This window comes from Gobio gobio (assembly GCF_949357685.1).
Source record: "Gobio gobio genome assembly, chromosome: 12".
In the NCBI taxonomy this organism is placed as follows: domain Eukaryota; kingdom Metazoa; phylum Chordata; class Actinopteri; order Cypriniformes; family Gobionidae; genus Gobio; species Gobio gobio.
Genome location: NC_137105.1, coordinates 44,907,048 through 44,917,793, shown reverse-complemented (window position 1 = coordinate 44,917,793; position 10,746 = coordinate 44,907,048). Strand labels below are relative to the sequence as shown.

Genomic DNA, 10,746 nt, shown 5'->3' with positions numbered 1-10,746 from the left:
TACGAGCTAACAGCATTAGTGAGACCACAATTTCCTATTTCAGTGTAACACACACACAAGCACCCATACTGACAGGTGACATGCTGTTGTTTTCCCCGGCTAAACAGCTGGTGGACAAAACTGCTGGTACAAACTTACTCTAACCAGAAAATAATGATGTTGATGATCAATCTGAGTTAAGGTGTTTACACAACAAATATATGAGCATCGACACCTGCATGTGCACAAACACACACACACATTTTCACAGGCATTACGACTTCAAAGGGTTCATGTTGCTTTCTACACAAAGAAAGTTTCTCCACAGCTGTGCTGAGTCAACAAGTACAAGCTTATCAAACAAAAATCAGTATCAAGTGAACGTTACAAGCAAAATGTGCTGAGTAAATACGTATATGCTAACACCGGTGTCGTTCTCGAGCTTACCTGAACAGGTAATCCAACCGCTCCGGCAGAGGGAAAATGAGAAGGGGAGAGTGAATGAGAGAAAGTAAAAGAGAAAATAAAAGGACTTTGTCCCAGTGGCCACAAGTTAAAAATTTCCCTGATGTCTGGTATTAGCTCCAGGATGCTCTGCAAATTGTCCTGGTGGTCTTCAAGTAAGTATTTTAGTCCAGGGCCTCCCAGCCATCCTATCATGCTCCGGGACACCAACTCCTGACGCACACATGCACACACCTGATACAGGAAGTGAGAGAGAAGAGGCAGAGTTAAAAAGGTAGGCAGGTAAACATGAGAACTGCCCAAACCTGCTCTGGTGGGGCCGGGAACTGGTTTGCATACAAACACACACGCACACACACACATTTTAACATTATAATGGATAAATAAATACATTACAATACATTATGTGGATAATAAACAATGCCCCAAAAATATGGCTATCTATTACAACATAAAATTGCACTTTTTTAAAAGAAGTAAATGCACCCACACAAAAGCGAATGCAAATACACTGGCAGCGTGTGGCAAGCTGTGACATGCCCCTGAGAAATCCTTGTACATAACCCTGAACAAAGTGCTTTAAGAACCCTAAACACTTCAATAAAGCTGCTTTTCACTATCCAGAGGCCCACACCCATCCAACGACACCAGACAGAGAAGAACTACTGGTCTTGTCTTTGCATGATTTATTTTTGTGTGGATGGGGGTTACCTGTACAAAACTGACTATAGATATGTATCTGTCTATGCTTGCTGTATTTTTAATTTCTCAAGAAAGAGTGTGTCATAATGTTTGCGTGCGTAAGAGCTTGCGTGATTAAGACGAGGCAGTTTAAACAGCTCATCCTCTGTAAAGTTCACACACAAGTGTGATCAATTCACAATGAGATTTATTTTCACTCAAATATTTATTTTTCAATGTCCAGTATTTTTCTTCAGCTGCCTAAAGTTATGATGATAAAGTTTTGAAACAAATCTAAGAAATATTTGCATCTCTAGTTTTTTGTAATAATAAATGGCACATCCTAAAAACCAACTAAATCTGAGTTATACAATAAACACATTTTAACATAAGATAACAAGACAGATAAACAAATAATAAAAATATGTATTCATACCATACAGACACACAATACACAAGGAAATCACCTAATAACTGAGATAATATTTCTTTATCATCTTTAAGATTTGTTATTGTTGTTGCTGCTGTGAGTTTTGTCCAGTTTTTAGAAAGGGGAAAATGGGATAACACTTGAAAACATTTGCTAATAAAAATAAATAAATAAATAAATAAATATATATAAATACATATATACACTCACCTAAAGGATTATTAGACATGGCAGTTGCTTCAATGCATTTAGGGGTGTGGTCCTGGTCAAGACAATCTCCTGAACTCCAAACTGAATGTCAGAATGGGAAAGAAAGGTGATTCAAGCTGATAGAAGAGCAAATTTTACTGAAATAACCACTCGTTACAACCGAGGTATGCAGCAAAGCATTTGTGAAGCCACAACACGGATGGGCTACAACAGCAGAAGACCCCACCGGGTACCACTCATCTCCACTACAAATAGAAAAAAGAGGCTACAATTTGCACAAGCTCACCAAAATTGGACAATTGAAGACTGGAAAAATGTTGCCTGGTCTGATGAGTCTTGATTTCTGTTGAGACATTCAAATGGTCGAGTCAGAATTTTGCGTAAACAGAATGAGAACATGGATCCATCATGCCTTGTTACCACTGTGCAGGCTGGTGGTGGTGGTGTAATGGTGTGGGGGATGTTTTCTTGGCACACTTTAGGCCCCTTAGTGCCAATTGGGCATCGTTTAAATGCCACGGCCTACCTGAGCATTGTTTCTGACCACCATGTGCCCATCCTCTGATGGCTACTTCCAGCAGGATAATGCACCATGTCACAAAGCTCGAATCATTTCAAATTGGTTTCTAGAACATGACAATGAGTTCACTGAACTAAAATGGCCCACACAGTCAACAGATCTCAACCTAATAGAGCATCTTTGGGATGTGGTGGAACGGGAGCTTCGTGCCCTGGATGTGCATCCCACAAATCTCCATCAACTGCAAGATGCTATCCTGTCAATATGGGCCAACATTTCTAAAGAATGCTTTCAGCACCTTGTTGAATCAATGCCACGTAGAATTAAGGCAGTGCTGAAGGCAAAAGGGGGTCAAACACAGTATTAGTATGGTGTTCCTAATAATCCTTTAGGTGAGTGTATATATATATATATATATATATATATATATATATATATATATATATATATATATATATATATATATATATATATATATATATATATATATTATTATATATATATATTATTATATATATTATTATTATTATTATTATTATTATTATAAAAAGTATTGTCTTTCAACCTTAAACAGTGAGTAACACTGGCAGAATCAGATATTTAAGAGCCGACATCAAACCAATGTTACCTATATAGTTTGTTGTTCAAAAGTTAACATGAATAACAAATGCAAACACGTGCTGGTAGCCACCATACAGTATTTTTATTTCGGCATGTTAAAAATGTAAACAATTGTTATACCACATTCCTGTTATTCCGCATTAAAATCCTCAATTGCCAATTGAAGTGGAATGCACTGCATGTTCAGATCTGCCAGATCCCTACTTTTTTCCACACTGAATTTCAGCAGGTCTAACAGTAAATATACAGAATTGGAATTTTCTGAAGATATCAATTATTACAGTAGAGCAGAGGTGAACTCTCTATGGATGTCACAAATTAACAAACATGATTCTCTTTTGAAAAGGAGGACTGATTCCTCCAAACAGGTGTATATATTCAAATACATATTGCAGAATTGAATCAGAAAGAACCAGAGGGTGTTTGGCATACATGCACATGCATGTTTAAATAAGACATTTGTGTTTGTGTCGTGTTGTGAATATTTGGACAATTACTGGTCTCTGAATCATGAGAGAGAGTTTCGACATTCTGTAATTACTGGAAGTGTTTCACTTTATAGCCTATTAAATGCTATTTGTTGTAAGTTTGACACAAATTGCCGATATGACACTAAAGTATGACACTAGAAGGCATTTTCTTTAATTTTGATGACTTTTGTTTTTTCAGTTGAGAAGCTTAGCTTGCTATGATAAGGAATACCCGTGGAAGTGTTACTAGTATCTTATTACACTGAGAGTTTGTGTATTGTTTCTATATAAAATGTTATTACAGTGCAAGTATTTGCTCTGGCTCTTGTTTTAAATGATTTTGATCAGTTATTATGCTTGCTGTTGTCATCTATTGATATTGTACAAGCAGAATGTGACAGCTGGTCAGTGGGATATTTGCCCCATTCCTCCTCCACTGTGATTGGACGGCTGGGTAAAAAGTGACATTTATGAGCGCTGTGTTTTACCCGAAGTTGAACATTCTTCAACTCTCGGCGACCGGTGAAAAACGGCAAGCATTCAGCGTTTCAACATGAAATAGATGCTCAGCGCCTCATTACGCTCCTGGCATTTTAAAAACTAAAACAGCCAATTTTCCACCACAAACTAACAGCAAACACACACATTCTCCCCTCCTTTTCTCCGCTCTCAGAAGCAGAAGTCTCCAAACTCATCCTTTCCATTCACTCTACCACATGTCCGCTTTATCATATCCCCACTCATCTCCTTCAAGCCATTTCTTCTTCAGTAGAACCCACACTCACTCATATCATCAACACCTCTCTTCACACTGGTACATTTCCCACAGTATTTAAGCAGGCTCGGATAACTCCACTGCTTAAGAAACCCACTCTAAATCCAACACTTTTAGAAAATTACAGACCGGTATTCTTTTTTCCATTAAAAAAAAAAAAACAAGTTCTTTCTTACACAGAACAATCTCCTGAATAACAACCAGTCTGGTTTCAGAAGCGGTCACTCAACTGAGACTGTCCCGCTCATGGTTATTGAATCTCTGAGATTGGCAAGAGCAGCTTCCAAATCCTCAGTATACTCATCTTGCTGGATCTGTCTGCTGCTTTGACACAGTTAACCACCAGATCCTCCTGTCAATTGTCAAGAAGAAGGGCATCTCAGGAGCCGCACTCAAATGGTTCAAGTCTTACCTCTCAGGTAGGTCCTTCAGGGTGTTATGGAGGGGTGAGGTGTCTAACTCGCAACATGGTGTGCCTCAGGGCTCAGTGCTGGGACCACCTCTCTTCTCGGTCTACATGTGGTCACTAGGATCTGTCATTCAGAAACATGTTTTTTCCTGTCACTGCTACGCTGATGGAACACAACTCTACCTCTCGATCCGACGGTAGCAGCTCGCATCTCGGTCTGCCTGACAGACATTTCTTGCTGGATGAAGGACCACCACCTTCAACTCAACCTTGCGAAGACAGAACTGCTTGTGGTCTCAGCCAACACTTCCTCACAACTTCCACATTCAGCTAGGTTCGTCAACCATAGTGTTTTTTTAAGAAACAACTGAAGACGTAACTTTTTTGTCAACACTTGACCCATTAATACTAACACTTACTATATATCGTTTAAAGGTGCACTGTGTAAATTTTTGCGGCATCTAGTGGTAAGGTTGCGAATTGCAACCGCCCACCGCTCACCCCTCCCTTTCGAAGCACATAGAGAAGGACAAAAATGCTGTCGTCGGAGAGAGCAGAGAGTAGCTAGTGCTCTAGCAGTTTGTCTGTTTAAGGCTACTGTAGAAACATGGTGGCGCAAAATGGCAATTTCACTGTAAGGGTACCCGCGGTGTATATAAAAATGGCTCATTCTAACGTAATGAAAACTTAACGATTCATTATGTAAGGTCTTTATACACCACTGAAAACAGCTATGTATATTAGGCTATATAGCATCTCTATCAATAGATCCTCATAAATATTACCCACTGTACCTTTAAAAAAAACTTGCTATGTGTACTGTGCTAGACTAACTGTGACTACTCACAGCACTTGCATTTTGTTGCCCTATTGTTAGATTGATTGCTTCTATTGCTCTCCTCGTTTGTAAGTCAATTTGGATAAAAGCATCTGCTAAATGATTAAATGTAAATACAATATAAATCGTTTTCTATTTAATATATTTGTAATTTATTCCTGTGATGACACTGAAAACTGAAAAAATGCTGGGTTGTTTTACCCCAAATTTGGGTCAAATATGGACAAACCCAGCCGTTGGGTTACATTTTTCACTTCAAAGTTTTCAACCTACCTGTTGGGTTTGTCCATATTTGACCCAAATTTGGGTTAAAACAACCCACAAGTTTTTAGAATGAATGCTGTAGAAACAGTTCTTTTTATTATTTATCAAATGTGAAAACAGTTGTGCTGCTTAATATTTTTGTGGGATCTGTGATCCTTTTTTTCTTTCTTTGATGAATTAAAAGTTCAAAAGTACAGCATTTATTAGAAATATCTTTTGCAACATTATAAATGTCTTGCATCCTTGATGAATAAAGTATTACAAGTTTTGATTTCTTTCGGTTACACTGTAGATTAATGTTCAATTCTCACTATTAACTGACTTTTGCCTCAATAAACTCCCAATTACTGCTTATTAATAGTTAGTAAGGTAGTTGTAAAGTTTAGGAATTGGGTCATGCAGAATAAGGCATGAATATGTGCTTTATAAGTACTAATTGTCAGAGTCTCTGTCTGTTCACGTTTTGTATTGTTTGATTTAGCTTTTTTGTCCTAGTTTTTGCTGTTAGTTTGTTAATTGGTTGAGTTCTCCTCCATTCCCTGCCAGTTTATGTCTACGGTTACTGATTGATTTGAGTATTCTCTTCAAGTGTGTCTTGTTAATTAACTTGTCAGCTCTTTCGTTTGCCACTGTGTATTTATATCCTCAGTTAGCTTTTGGACTTTGTCTTGTGTCAACGTTGCTACCTGGATGTTCTCTTCGTTTGTTTATTTGGATTATCTCTGTTTGCTTCTTGGTTTCTAATAAATACTACTTAACTGATAGCCTGACGTCGTCATACTCAGATTCTAGTCAGAATATGAGCCTGATACTGCTCCATTGGGCTGTGATTATGGGGTGTTTCAACCGAACCATGAAAGAAAATGCCTCTGCACTCAATTGGAGACCAACAACCAATCAGAGCAAGTGACGTAAGTTGAGCGAAGCATAGTTCTCAACAAAACTCAACTACACACACGCTGGAAGAAGTAGAAGAAGAAGATGAGAGTAAACGATCTTTGCCGGTGTTGTAAAAAAGAATTTAAGGATACACGGAGTACTTACCAACACAATCGTCATTTTTGCGAGAATAGTAAAGGTGAAATGCATATACAAACAAGTTCTCAGTTTAGTAAATAAATTCGACCCAAGCACTCTTTGGTGACGTGGATGATTATGTTACTGTTGATCATCTTTCCATCCTCATATAAATACAATTTGATTGGTCCGAACAGCTCTGGTTCGAGCATAGTTGCTCCACAACGGATCAAGTCCAGATCGAACATCCCAGCCTCAAATGTTGTGGGCGGGCTAAGTTCGGCTGGCATCCAGGCTACTTAGCTGATCTTTAGATCATTCTGAACATAGACTATTCAAAAAAAGATGTACATCTTGACATGATCGCTGACATGATTTGGGACCTAAGTCCGCGCTGTGGTGAACAAGAAGTAGAAGGAGTTGCACTATCAAGGCCCTGCCCACACTCCCGCGGAATCAGCTAGAACAGTTTAACCAATCCATTCTCCTCTCCTTCTCCTTTATTCAAAGTGTAATTTGATTGTTTAGTTTGCCTCACGTCCCATTACAATACATGGAAAGGGCGGGGATTATGAACTATACTGGGACCAGCCACCTGGGGCGAACGAGACCTTTTGGCTTCACTTTTCAGGACACGTGCAGCACACTTGGTTCTGAATCAACCAGCCAACAGGTGTGATAGACACAAGACCAACAAAGAATTGAAAGGTATGGATTACCTGACAAAAAGTAGCCGGGCAGAGGAGAAACTATGCTCCTGTAACAGAGGCCAGCTAGTAGTTGCTGTGCGAGTAAACCTCACTCCTCTGATCTCTGAGACTTTCTAGCGACTGACACTAGACGTTGCAGGCCTTTAGCCTCTTTGTTAGAACATCCGACTCTCATGCCTGCGGACCCGGGTTCGAGTCCCGCTTGGAGCGGGCGGGTCGAACAGGAGCGGTTACATTGGTGCCGTGACCCGGATGGGAGTGAGGTTTAGAGGGATGAGTGTAACAGAGGCCAGCTAGTAGTTGCTGTGTGAGTAAACCTCACTCCTCTGATCTCAAAAATGTAAAGGTTACTGACGCTAGAGGTTGCAGCCTTTAGCCCCTTTGTTAAAGTGTCTGACTCTCATGCCGGCGGACCCGAGTTCAAGTCCTGCTTGGAGCGGGCGGGTCGAACAGGAGGAGTTACACTCCATTTATCAAGATGGTCATCCAATGGAATATTTTGTAGAGGAGTTCCTCAGGTATGGTGGGCATCATGGAATGATGTTCTACTGATGAATTGTTTTTGGAGCTTTTGGGGAGTTTTTCTCTGTTTGTTTATTGGTTTCTAATAAATACTACTTAACTGATCTTCAAGCCTGATCATTCTGAATCAACCAGCCAGCAGGTGTGACACTAACAAACAATATCCTAGAAATCCTAGTTAATAGCGAGAATTGAACCCTAAACTAAAGTGTTACCTTTCTTTCAACAACAACAAAAAAATTCTTACTGGCCCAAAACCTTTGAATCAGTGTATATGTGTAGTGTGGAAACATCTATATGTCTGTGTAAGTATGTGGCTATGTGTGTGTTTCAACAAGTTTATATAAGCTTTGTGGGGACTAAAATGTCCCCTCAAGGAGAGTAAACCTAAGATCACCTACATTGCGGGGACCAACCAACGGTGCCCCTGAGGGAAATGCAGACTTGACAGCACATCCAGGCCAACTTCATTTGGTATTCTGTTTTATCCCATCAAAAATATATAAGTGTGTTTGCATGTACAATAAAATCCGCTTTTATGGATAAATCGCTGCAGATTGTCTGTTTTAGAGGTCAACCTAATATCCACTGCCTCCAAAACAACTAAACCAGTTGGATAAGACTGCTGAGAATCTGCTCATCCAGTAACTCTCGTTGTGTGGTAGCGTCGTTATTATGACACTAGCTGTGCATTTGCATACTTTTCTGTGTATGTGTATGTATCATTATATTATAATGATGAAAGCTCATGCAGCTAAACTGTACAGTATACAATACACACATACACACACACACATTCAAGGTGACTTTATGCTGTAATAAAACACTCCCACACATAGACACATACCTTCCCATGATGCAGTGTGGTGACCTGCTGTCACCCTCATCATCCTCTCACTGACCCCCCATGCAGAGAATCAGAGGCGGGACACACACACACACACGCACACACACACACACAAATGCACACACACACACAAACTGAGAGCAGCTGTGAGAACTTAGGCAGGAGACATTAATAAATGGTGCTTGTTAGTTCATGTTAGTTGTTAACTAATGAAAACTTATTGTAAAGTGCTACCTTTCTGTTTTACTCTTCTATTCATTCTGTTGCTCCTGCGGTCTTACCGGAGGTAGTTTTCATACTCTTTTCAATTCCCTTCATTTCATTTTGGTCCACTAATTTATCTCTTGCTTTATTTCTCATATTTTTCCTCACTCCTTATTCTTTCTACTTCATTTCTCCTTCCTCTTCAAACCGCTATCCTGCTTTTTCTCAGGGCCTCAGATTTACACAGTTAATAGTCTGATTATATTAATTGGGTAAATGACACACCCCCGGAATTATTAATTTATTCACATTAAAAAATGTGACTCATACATTGACCTGAAACACGATGAGCAGGTTTTAATTTCTGAAATTAAAACTCATTGTGATATTTTTTGAAGGGCATAGAGTCTAAAATGGCAGGATTATGCAATTCTCCTCATATCATAAAGAAGAAAAATCCTTATTAACAGAATTACATTCCTGAAAAGAAAAGCTAAGTTTAGCAAAAACTTTATTATTTAACGAAACTGATTCACTGCTCATTAATATTGAAAAAACACTTTTGCCCACAAAAAGTAATCTGGTTTTACCAGCATGTAGGAAGAAGAAGAAGAAAAAAAACACGAAACAGGAAATAATATCATAGAGACGACCCCTACAGACCCTCAAAACTGTGTATCAAAAACAATAAGACTCTTAAAAGATTACCATTTTATGAAAAGGCAAGATTAATACAGGCTGTAAAATATGGTGTGACACCCCAAAAACTTAATTATATTACAAAACAAACAAACAAATACATTTTTATGAATTTTTGAATTAATTAATTAGACAACAAAATGAGCATCTAAGCCCAGCCAATAAATACATAAATATTTAGTGTATTTTTTAATTAATTATTAAACAACAAAATGAGCATCTTAGCCCAAACAACCAATAAACAAACAAACAAATACATTTATATCCATCCATCCATCCCTCCATCCATTATCTTCCGCTTATCTGGGGCCGGGTCGCGGGGACAACAGTCTAAGCAGAGACGCCCAGACTTCCCTCTCCCGAGGCACTTCCTCCAGCTCTTCCGGGAGAACCCTGAGGCGTTCCCAGGCCAGCCGGGAGACATAATCCCTCCAGCATGTCCTAGGTCTTCCCCGGGGCCTCCTCCCGGTGCGACATGCCTGGAACACCTCCCTGGGAAGGCGTCCAGGAGGCATCCGATATAGATGCCCGAGCCACCTCAGCTGGCTCCTCTCGATGTGGAGGAGCAATGGCTCTACTCTCAGCTCCTCCTGAGTGACCGAGCTTCTCACCCTATCTCTAAGGGAGCGCCCCGCCACCCTACGGAGAAAACTAATTTCAGCCGCCTGTATCTGGGATCTTGTCCTTTCGGTCATGACCCACAGCTCATGACCATAGGTGAGAGTAGGAACGTAGGTTGACCTACGGATAAATCGGTAGATCTCATCCACCCCCGGTGCCTTGCCACGAGGAGCTTTTTAACTACCTTGATGACTTCAGCCCGGGTGATGGACGAGTCCACCTCCGAGTCCTCAGCCACTGCTTCCTCAGTGGAAGACATGTCGGTGGGATTGAGGAGATCCTCAAAGTATTCCTTCCACCGCCCAACGATATCCCCAGTTGAGGTCAACAGCTGCCCATAGGTAGGGCACTGCTTCCCCCTACTGAGGCGTGGAACGGTTTGCCAGAATCTCTTCGAGGCCAACCGACAGTCTTTCTCCATGACCTCACCAAACTCCTCCCAGGCCTGATTTTTTGCCTCCACG

The 10,746-nt window shown here is 40.1% G+C and overlaps 1 protein-coding gene across 2 annotated transcripts in view; it reads right to left on the bottom strand.

Moving 5' to 3' along the window:
• Window positions 1-687, bottom strand: part of lnx1 (ligand of numb-protein X 1) — a 57,769-nt gene extending 57,082 nt beyond the window's left edge. The window contains exon 1 of one of the 2 annotated variants that reach the window (XM_079830563.1): window positions 427-687. The gene's annotated coding sequence lies outside the window, so the exon portion shown is untranslated. The remainder of the gene's footprint in view (window positions 1-426) is intronic. The other variant, XM_079830562.1, reaches the window with a different exon arrangement.
• Window positions 688-10,746: the final 10,059 nt, after the last annotated feature.